The sequence below is a fragment of the Solea solea genome, chromosome 20 (genome assembly GCF_958295425.1).
Source record: "Solea solea chromosome 20, fSolSol10.1, whole genome shotgun sequence".
Lineage (NCBI taxonomy): Eukaryota > Metazoa > Chordata > Actinopteri > Pleuronectiformes > Soleidae > Solea > Solea solea.
Window position 1 is genome coordinate 21,485,607 of NC_081153.1, and position 9,314 is coordinate 21,494,920.

At 41.4% G+C, this 9,314-nt stretch overlaps 1 long non-coding RNA gene across 1 annotated transcript; it reads left to right on the plus strand.

Annotated features, from left to right (window-relative positions):
• LOC131447661 (uncharacterized) lies at positions 1 to 9,015 on the plus strand. Its single transcript, XR_009234067.1, has 3 exons — positions 1 to 304; positions 6,982 to 7,190; positions 7,908 to 9,015. It is a non-coding gene; the product is annotated as an uncharacterized LOC131447661 (long non-coding RNA).
• The last annotated feature ends 299 nt before the right edge of the window (positions 9,016 to 9,314 follow it).

A 9,314-nucleotide genomic window follows, 5' to 3' on the forward strand; every position in this document is an offset into this window, starting at 1 on the left:
TACACTGTTGAATGAAGATGGACAAGGAAACACATAAGATAGAAGAACTAAATCGTGCCTTTGACGCTTCCGGTCACGCTGACTCACGCTCTCGCGGACTTTATGCTAACGCGCTAGCATTTAAACTAGCGCACTTTCTCCAGAGTTTATACGCAAACGCGTGGATTATTTAGTCCCGAAGGAGAGTGTCAGGACCTGAGAGTAACTGGACACCTGGAGGCGAACAGAAACAGGGGTTCTGAGATGACGACATGACGCCAGCGATGAAAAAGAACCTTCTATCAACCTTCTGTCTTCTTATGGGGTGAGTTTTGTTTAACGTCGTTAATCTACGTTACGTTAGTGATTATTTAAAGTCACATACGGGGATTAAAAATGTTTTTTTTTCATGCTGGACGCTGTCTTTTAATAATCCACTGTGTGTTTCAGAACATTATGTGGCTACATTGTTATTAGCTAGCTCAGTATTGTATTAAAATGCAAATGTTACCACATTGAAACTTGTGTTTGATCAGGTGATCTATTATAAGCTGTAATAGGAGCACGTGAGCATCTGCTATTAATAGGAATAACAAAACAGGGCCGGTGCTAAGCTTTTGGGGGCTCTAATAATTGGTCAGAGGTATATGGAGTGGTGGCTTTGCTGATGTACTGGAATCATGTGTGAATGACACAGCTTTGTGATGCTAATGATTTAGCAACTCTCTGAGCACATCATCGTCATTCAGCTCATTCAGTAACAGACGAACCATCCACACCAACACACAGCCACTTAAATGTAGTTTATTTTATTTGATATTAGAAATGAGTATCCATCTTTGATCCTGAACTCTGATATCTTTGAAAGAGACAAATGTAACGATTAACGTATGCATAGCCAGGATATCTACAACTGAAAGTAGCCTCCTGACTAAAATGGACTATTTACTGCAACTGCACTGCAAACTGCTATTTCAAAAAGAAAAGAAACAACAACAACAACAACAAAAACAGATGATGTAAATATGACTACACTAGTTTAAGAACAAGCAATGATAACAGAATAAGCCACACCCTCCTTCCTCTATATTTGTCATGTTTCATTTCAAATATTAAGAGGTTTTTATGTCCAGTTTTTTCTTATGTATTGTTCTGTGTATCAGCATTGCTTACAAAATAGTATCTGTGCTCCAGTTTCTGTGATGAGAAGTAGCACATACAGAGAGGTGTGCTTTCACTGACAGCTAGGAGGGGGTTGGGCTATGTAAATGTGATGATTCTGTCTCTGTGCTCCCAGAAGGTATACATCTCTGAGGCTAAAATCCTCCCTGAAGCAGTTTGAGGAGTGCCTACATTCAAATGGCCACATCTTCAAATATTTTCCGATTTCCATGCTTAGAATCACACTTTTAGAATCTGTAAATAACTCAAAATGTCCCTCTGCCCACTTGTTGCTGGTTTTGCCATGGCTGGGCACAGATATATCATAAAATGTTAATTCATCTGTCAGTGATAGTGTTCCCGCCCCTTGCCCTGCTTTATCCGTCAGTCGCCAAGAACCGTGTCGTGTCAAATATAACTATAACTGTATAATGGGAAAGCACTATTACACACAAGCTGAGCTATTTTTTAAATGTTGTCTCCTCCTCCTGGTGAGAATACGCCACATTTGCCTAGCATTCACTTTTCAGTCCAAGTGTCAATGTTTCCAGTCTATTGCTATGACGTCAGCATCCATCAGCTCTCTGGACCCTGCAGGAGATGCTGTCCATCAGAGCTTCAGATGACTGAGTACAGTAAGATTATCCCTGAGTGAGGTCACACACAAACCTGAACACTCATGTTCACGTTCCCTTTTTCTCAGAAACAGCCAAAGCAGTCTGTACATGTTGCAGCATCTGATCCTTTCAAGATCCAGAAAAACTTGTTTTATTGCTCCTTCACACCCACAATCAGATTAAGAAGATTATCTTAGACTTTATGGACGTTGACAGAGAAACAACATAAATAATCATGCTTTGTTTTGTATTCATTGCTCATACTTATTCATAAATATTACCTTTTTTCAACCTTAAAATTAAAAATATTTCCAACACTTTTTAAGCATGACTTTCTAACATGCAATACTAATATTTTAAGGTTTTATATATAGTATAATACATTCTGTATAGTCAAACATGACTATGTTATGTATTTATATATTTAAAACCAAGAGACAAAAACAATACATACCATACCTGCAAATAACATCTCTAGGTAAATTCATGTTAAATACCATGTAGTTCGATGTGTTCCATGATGCCTTTGGTTTCAAAAGGCTGGAGATAAACAGCACACCAGTAATAAAGATGTGGTGGAGAAATCCGCCCGGTTTTAATGTGTATCGTGTGTATGAGCGATTGTCTTTGCTCGTTCTTTGATCCTATTCTCGAGTCATCTATTGATTCTTCTGTTGATGATTCCTGAGGGAGTTTTTTCCACAATGCTGATACAGGGCATCCTCCAAATTCCAGGGCATGTTTCACTCTATAGCCTCTTCCACGCTTATATTAGCAGATAAAGCGGAAATGTTTGAACCCAGGTGAACCCAGAGAAATTCAGTTTCCAGCAGTTATTCTGATGTCATATATGTGCCAGAAATAAAACAAGGGCAGAGGAAGAGGAAAACAGCATCACTGCAATGGAGCAGTTATTTAAAATTATTTATTATCTGTTGCGTCATTCAAACTCACGTGCAGTGAACAATTTTAAGGTGCAAATAAAATGGATAATACTCTGTATATGTGTGTGTATATATATATATGTATGTATGTATGTATGTATGTATATATATATATATATATATATATATATATATATATATATATGTGTGTATGTATATGTATATATGGAAGTCTTTCCTCAAGATTTTGAAATGTGAATGTGTTATACACTTTCACAAATATCCATATATGTCCAAATATCTGACCCACACAGGGAGAACATGCAGACTCCATGCAGAAAGGCCTTCCTACAAATAAATCTTTCTAAATGTTAGACACTCGACCTCTAATAGTTACTCAAAGGAAAAAGGACAATTGGCATAGTCTTCATTTTGAGAGATCAATTGTACCAAGGTATCACCGAGGAATAACCCCCGCAGAGAAACGGATGTGTGAATGAAGTGAATGTGATGCGTTACAAACGCTGCACACACTGTTGCACTTTTTAAACGGGGCTGCACCTCAGTGGCCATGGTGGGATGAGGGATGAAGAGAAAGAGTGATACGACAGAAAATCGCTCGCACTCAGTCCCCCTGCCTGCCTCTCCTGAGACCTGCAGCACACACACACACACACACACACACACACCTGTATGTGTCTGTGAATTGTCCCTCCTCCTTTTCTCTGTCTCTCTGCCCAGAATCTCTCCGTTACTCGTTCTGCATGTGCCATGTTGGTCCCTCTTTTGCAGCGATAACAGTTTCCACATTCTTGGAAGTCTTCACGCATGTGTTTGGCTCTTTCAATAAGGAACAACCAGTGGACACTAATCTGCTTGTGTTTGAGTATTAGTGACAAACACATTTACATTTCATTCATGTTTATTTACAGTGTTGTATTGCATGTATGTATTTCCAATGTTGTTAATTGACAGTATGATGCACAGTTGCACTACAGCCCTACAGCCCTGCACTAAAGAGTAAAGATGAGAAGTCTTCGACGTTGCCTCCTTGTCTTTCATTAGTTGCTTTAACCTATAACATCTGCATGATGTGAAATTATGATTCCTAATGTAAAAAAATGTCAACTTTCAATCTCAAAATCAAACCTACTCCCTTGGTGGCATATATAATTAATAAGTTACAGCAAACTGTTTACTATAAAATGACACAATAACCCACTGTAAACATATATTACATATTTCCTACGCTTTGCAGAAAAGTAAAAGAGCAACATTTTTCCCTCTTTATCTCGTATTGCTAACTCTCTTGTTTCATTCATTGCGTCATCTTTAAACTCTCTGCATTCCCCGTCTCCCTCCGTCACACGTTCATGTCAAAGTGGAGCAGGCGGCTGTATGAATTAAACATCTTAGACAGTGTCACACGCGGGGGCCTTTTGGAGTGTCAGGAGGAGCGCTGGTACTCAGACAGGGGGCTTTGGCCACACGCCATCACTGTTTGTCATTGTGTGTGCGTGCATGCGTGTGTGTTACTCGGTACTTGACACTGCATCAAGCTGAGCAGCGAAGGTGATCGCATCTGTTTTTCTTCATGAAAGAACAAACCCCTCTTAGGCACAAAGAAAGTTTCCCTGTCTCCTTCTTCTCCTTGTGTCTCCTGTGTCTTATCTCTCCTCTTCTTTTATCTTGTCTGATTTTTCAGAACATCTTCTTTTGAACCAGTGGTTTTTGTCACGCCCCCCCGGCCCCCCCCGTCCTCCTGTTTTATTTATTTGCTTTCATTTTTCGACTTTTTCCTTCTCTTTTTCATCTTATGTAAGGAAAGTTGCATCTTCTGCCTCGGCATTCAGTGAAGGTACAAACACAGAATTGGAAGTTGTTGTTCAGTCAAAGAGCTAAATCGATGTTTGTGTCATAGGGAGCGCTGCCATGGTTGTGGGTATGTGATGCCTGTGATTATGTAAAAAGAAGTGTGCAATCTAAAATCCCACACAGGGCGAGATTATGCCAGCCATCTTTGATTTAATGTAAACAAGTGAGGGCAGTATAATGTGCCCTAGCCTCAGGAGAGAAAGCGCTGCAGCATATTAAAATGTTACCAAAAGCTCTGTTTTTGTACAAAGTAAAGATCTTTCAGAAGGACGTTCTGGCTCGTTGCTCCATACATTTTTATTATCCTAACATGGAGGTGGAGGAGTTGGCAGTGGCATTTCAAGCTGGTTTCAGACATGCACTGAACTTGGAGAGTGTCCCAGCTCCAAAATATATTTACCAATTAATAACCGACTCAAATGAGATTGCAGCAGAAGAAAGTCTGGAGAATACATAGGGAGTTAATGGGTGAGGGACCTTTTCCTGCATGTGTGAGACACTTTCCACTTCCTACCCTGGATGCTGTTGTGAATGTGTCTCACTCAGACAATGTCTCACTGCATTTGTCATAATAAATGTCAAACTCTGGAGAATGCACAGACACAAATCTGTTGACGTCACCCAGAGTTAAAGTCTGAAAACTCAGATGTCTGCTGCAGCAGAACCATAGTTTGAGTCTTAATGTCTGACGATTCGTTGTGGATTTTTGATTTGTTCTGACAACAGAAGGAAAAGTCATTATCTTTTCCCAGCCTGAAGTGGATGCTTTTTGCACCATAATCACAGGTTACTCACTTAAGCCTGAAGCATGTTTGCAATTTAATCTGCACCACGTTTTTGAAACCAGGAGTTCACCTGTATTGGACTGTGCTAGCTGTGAATTACATGGCGTCAACTCATATTTATACAGCTTCTAATGACGTCAATCATGAAAGAAATAGATTTATTTTCCCATAGACTTTGAAATAGAACAGATTTAAAATGAGTTATTTTTGCAACTAGCCGAGTCTCCCCGTTTCTCCATAGCTCACAAACTCTGTTGCTTGTGTTTGTTCTTCTGCTCACTTTGAGCATGATTTATAGCTGTTTTGGCACCATGATAAAAACTGTATTGTACTGTACATCTATCGAGGTGAACGGTGTCGTTACCTGCCAGGGGGCGTTACCCTTGGTTGCATGGCATCCACTACTGGTGCTCTGTATAGTGGTATTTGTATATAAGGGGCAACTCACTCCATGATCCTGACTCGCCATATCAATCATGTCCTCACTGATGCAGTCATTTGTTTTTACATGTCCTGTTAGAGGTCTGATTATCATGACAGCGAACTCACCCACTGTTCCCACTGTAACTTCACTAAACTGTGCACACATGTACCAAGTGGGCAGCACAAGAGTCTCTTCACCAGCCAAGGAGGTTAAGCCTTTGCTAATGAACCTTTGCTGTGGGCTGACTGAGTGTAGTTTAAGCTGACATCCATCCACTCATGAACTCCCAGGCCCTTGCTCTCTACAGCCCAGCCAAATGCTCTCATCTCCAGACACTCGCTGCTCATTTGATCATTCTCACCAACTTTGCCATGACCGTGTGGAGATAATGTGCATTTGTGTAACGCTGATTTAATGTGGTCCTTGTTAACATTAACATCTTTAATCTATGTTAAATTATTGTTCATTCAAAGTCACATACAAGGATTAAAAGAGGTTTTTTCATGCGAGACGCTGTCTTTTAATATCCCACTGTGTGTTACGTGGCTTACATTGTTATTAGCTTGCTCAGTATTGTTGTTTTTAAAAATGCAAATGATACGCTCATCGAAATGATGATCGTTTTATAAGCTGTAACGGGAGCATGTGAGCGTTTGCTTTTAATATGAATAACTAACCAACGTGATGTGCTTGAATAATGTGTGAATGACACAGTATTGACTGTGATGCTAATGATTTAGCAACTAGCTGAGAGTTAGCACATCATCAGCTCTACACACAAACACAGAGCCACTTAAATGTCTTTTATTTGATATTATGTATCAACCTTTGATCCTTCTAACTCTTAAGTATATTATCTGTCTTGTTTTTCAGTTTTTTGAAATGTATATTCATATTTTATTTTATTTTTCTCTGCGAACCCTCTGGGGCCTCTTCTTAGAAACCTCGAGGTCCCTAGACCTGTTATTGATAACCGTTGTTCAAACTATACAATAGTGATGTGATGATACTGTCTCTTGGCTCCCACAAAAGCTTAGAAGTCACACTTTCACAATATGTAAATAACTCCAAATGCCCCTCTGCCCACTGGTTCCTGGTTTTTCCATGGCTGCGCACATTTATCTCTCACTGCTGTTCTTTTACAACAGTTACATGTAACCTCACACCCTTGTGTTTTTAGACTTCCTCCATTACGTTTAGATTTCAACATTTAGATGTATTAAAATGAATAAAGTCTCTCCCTTCTTGTTCTGCAGGAGAATGTTCTGTGGTCCGACAGGGCGACAGGGGTCACATCCTCTACAGAGACCCTCTGCCCGTTGACTTTTCCCAACACCTCAACACCTGCTCTATCTCTCTACATCAAGGGGAAGCCAAAGTTATTACCACTGTGTTTTGGTGTCAGACAGAGTCAATTACACCTCTGATTGAGAGAGAGCAAGAGAAAAGAGTGAGAACACACATGGTAAACCTTTACTCCCTGAGGCTGCACCCTTTGAGTTTTTTTTTAAAGCATATACATGTGTAGAGCGGGGTAAAAACAAACCCCTCCCTCCCCCAGCTCCCCCTACATTCAGCATTAATGGAACAGGCTGGAGCTCATACTGGTGAGCTAAAACCTGGGGGCCTCTGGCTGGCAGGCGCCACTGCGGATAAAGGGGTGGTGTGAGCTTGCTTGCTTGTTAGACACCCCAGCACCCGACGCTAATGATATCTGCCGGCATATTCCCCGTCCTTTTCACACGCTGCATCGCTCCCTCACTCCCAACTCTCACCTCTTTTTCACTTTCACTCTCCCTCAAGCCTCTCCTGCTTTCGCTCTCATTTCTTTCGTACACCACCATCTGCCTCCCACTCCCTCTCTCCCTCTCTGTATCTTCTCCCCTCTCTCTCCTTCTGTTTGGGTGAGACAGTGGAACCCGTCTGGTGGAGGGGAGAGAGAGAGGCTCTGTCACGCTTGCCTTCTAATGAGCAGTTGCTCTGCGTGCCACCAGCTCAAGCCAAAATGGCTGACACATTTCACACTGCTGGGCATTGATCTGTTGTGTGTGTGTGTGTGAGTGAATGGCTTGATGGCTTCACTGTGGAATCATATACCGTGTAGAAAGTAAAAAATAATAAAAAGGCACGATGTAACATGTTGCTTTTGGTAATAAATCTTTTTGTTTTCTTTGTCGTGCAGACCTGGAACCATAGACTGTAGGTGGACACGGTCATTGTCTTCCAGATGCAGAACAAGCTCAAGGTTTGCAGTTTGATCAGCAACTTAAAGGTTTTTGAATCTGCAAATTCACAGACGTCACCTGAAACCTATTGGACAATACTAGAATTGTCCATCTTATGATGTCCACATGTGATGGGTTTCGTTGTCTTTCTCCCTCTAAATGGAAACATCACTTTTTCAACATAGTCTCTGCTGCGGTCTTTCATCGGTGTTGCAGCACTTTGATGCTCTTGTTATAGAAGAGCTCATACTGATAGTCAAACAGATATTTCCACTGCATGCACTGCCTTTGTGTCTCTGGCTCAAAGTGGTGGACCCCTACACTCATCCTGGGTCAGGAAACGTTCAAGAAAACCAGCTGGATCTGCTTCAAAATGTGCCAAGTTCCTCTTTGACATGACCAGCCTGGTGTGCTTTTGATCAGGGGTCAAAAGCTGTGGCACCCACTCAGCGGAAACCTTCGACATGCCAAGTTTTAGAGTTCTCAACGGGGGGGGGCCAGCCTGACAAACCTGTTCAGCCTGAACCTGCGTCCGGTTCAGGCTTAAAGACCCGCGGGCTGAGTCGGGTCTTAATTTTCAGGCCTGTTGAGAACTCGGTCAAATGTCTGTTATCCATCACTGTGTGGTGGTTGACGTCTGGACCTTTGGTCAGCCTCAGGGCTACCCACTATTGCACAGTTGACAAAACTGTGCATCATCAACTTGGGCAACTTGAGCATCATCAAGGATGTACTCGGTGGCCAACCCCTTTTTTTCTGCAGATGTTTTGTCCCATTATGGGGCCAAATTTTGGCCATGTTCACAAAATGTCCTCAATTATCTATCAAAATGTAGGTTTATCGAGAAAGAAAACAATGCAATTAGTATCACGAAAGGTTGAATTTAGTGCAGGCCACGTTTCATTGCTATGGCATTACTCCTTCATCAGCCTTTGAACTCTTCACTCCGCCCTCGTACACACGTGTCATCATGTCCTGTTGAAGAAAACCTGAAACTAGTGACTGAGACCATGAACACCTCAGGAAAACGTTTAGTGACATTTTAAATCAAGTGAGAAGCAGAACCTTTCATTCAAACTGAGCTCTGGTTGCTCTTTTTGAAGGTCTCCTCACTTTACTCCACATATGAGCCAATTCATTCATTTAGAGGCTTTTCATTCACCCTCCATTTTCCTCTCCAGGACAGGGGATGTTTGATGTCAGGGTATTTCCACTGGTAAATGATTAACATCAGTGTCCTGAATCACTTCCTTACTAGAATTGTGATTCAGACCGAAGCAGATCATCAGTGGCAACATTTGTCTCACAGGTTGATGATTAATAGCAAGTGGACATCTATGGTCGGCAACTTCAACACAAATAAA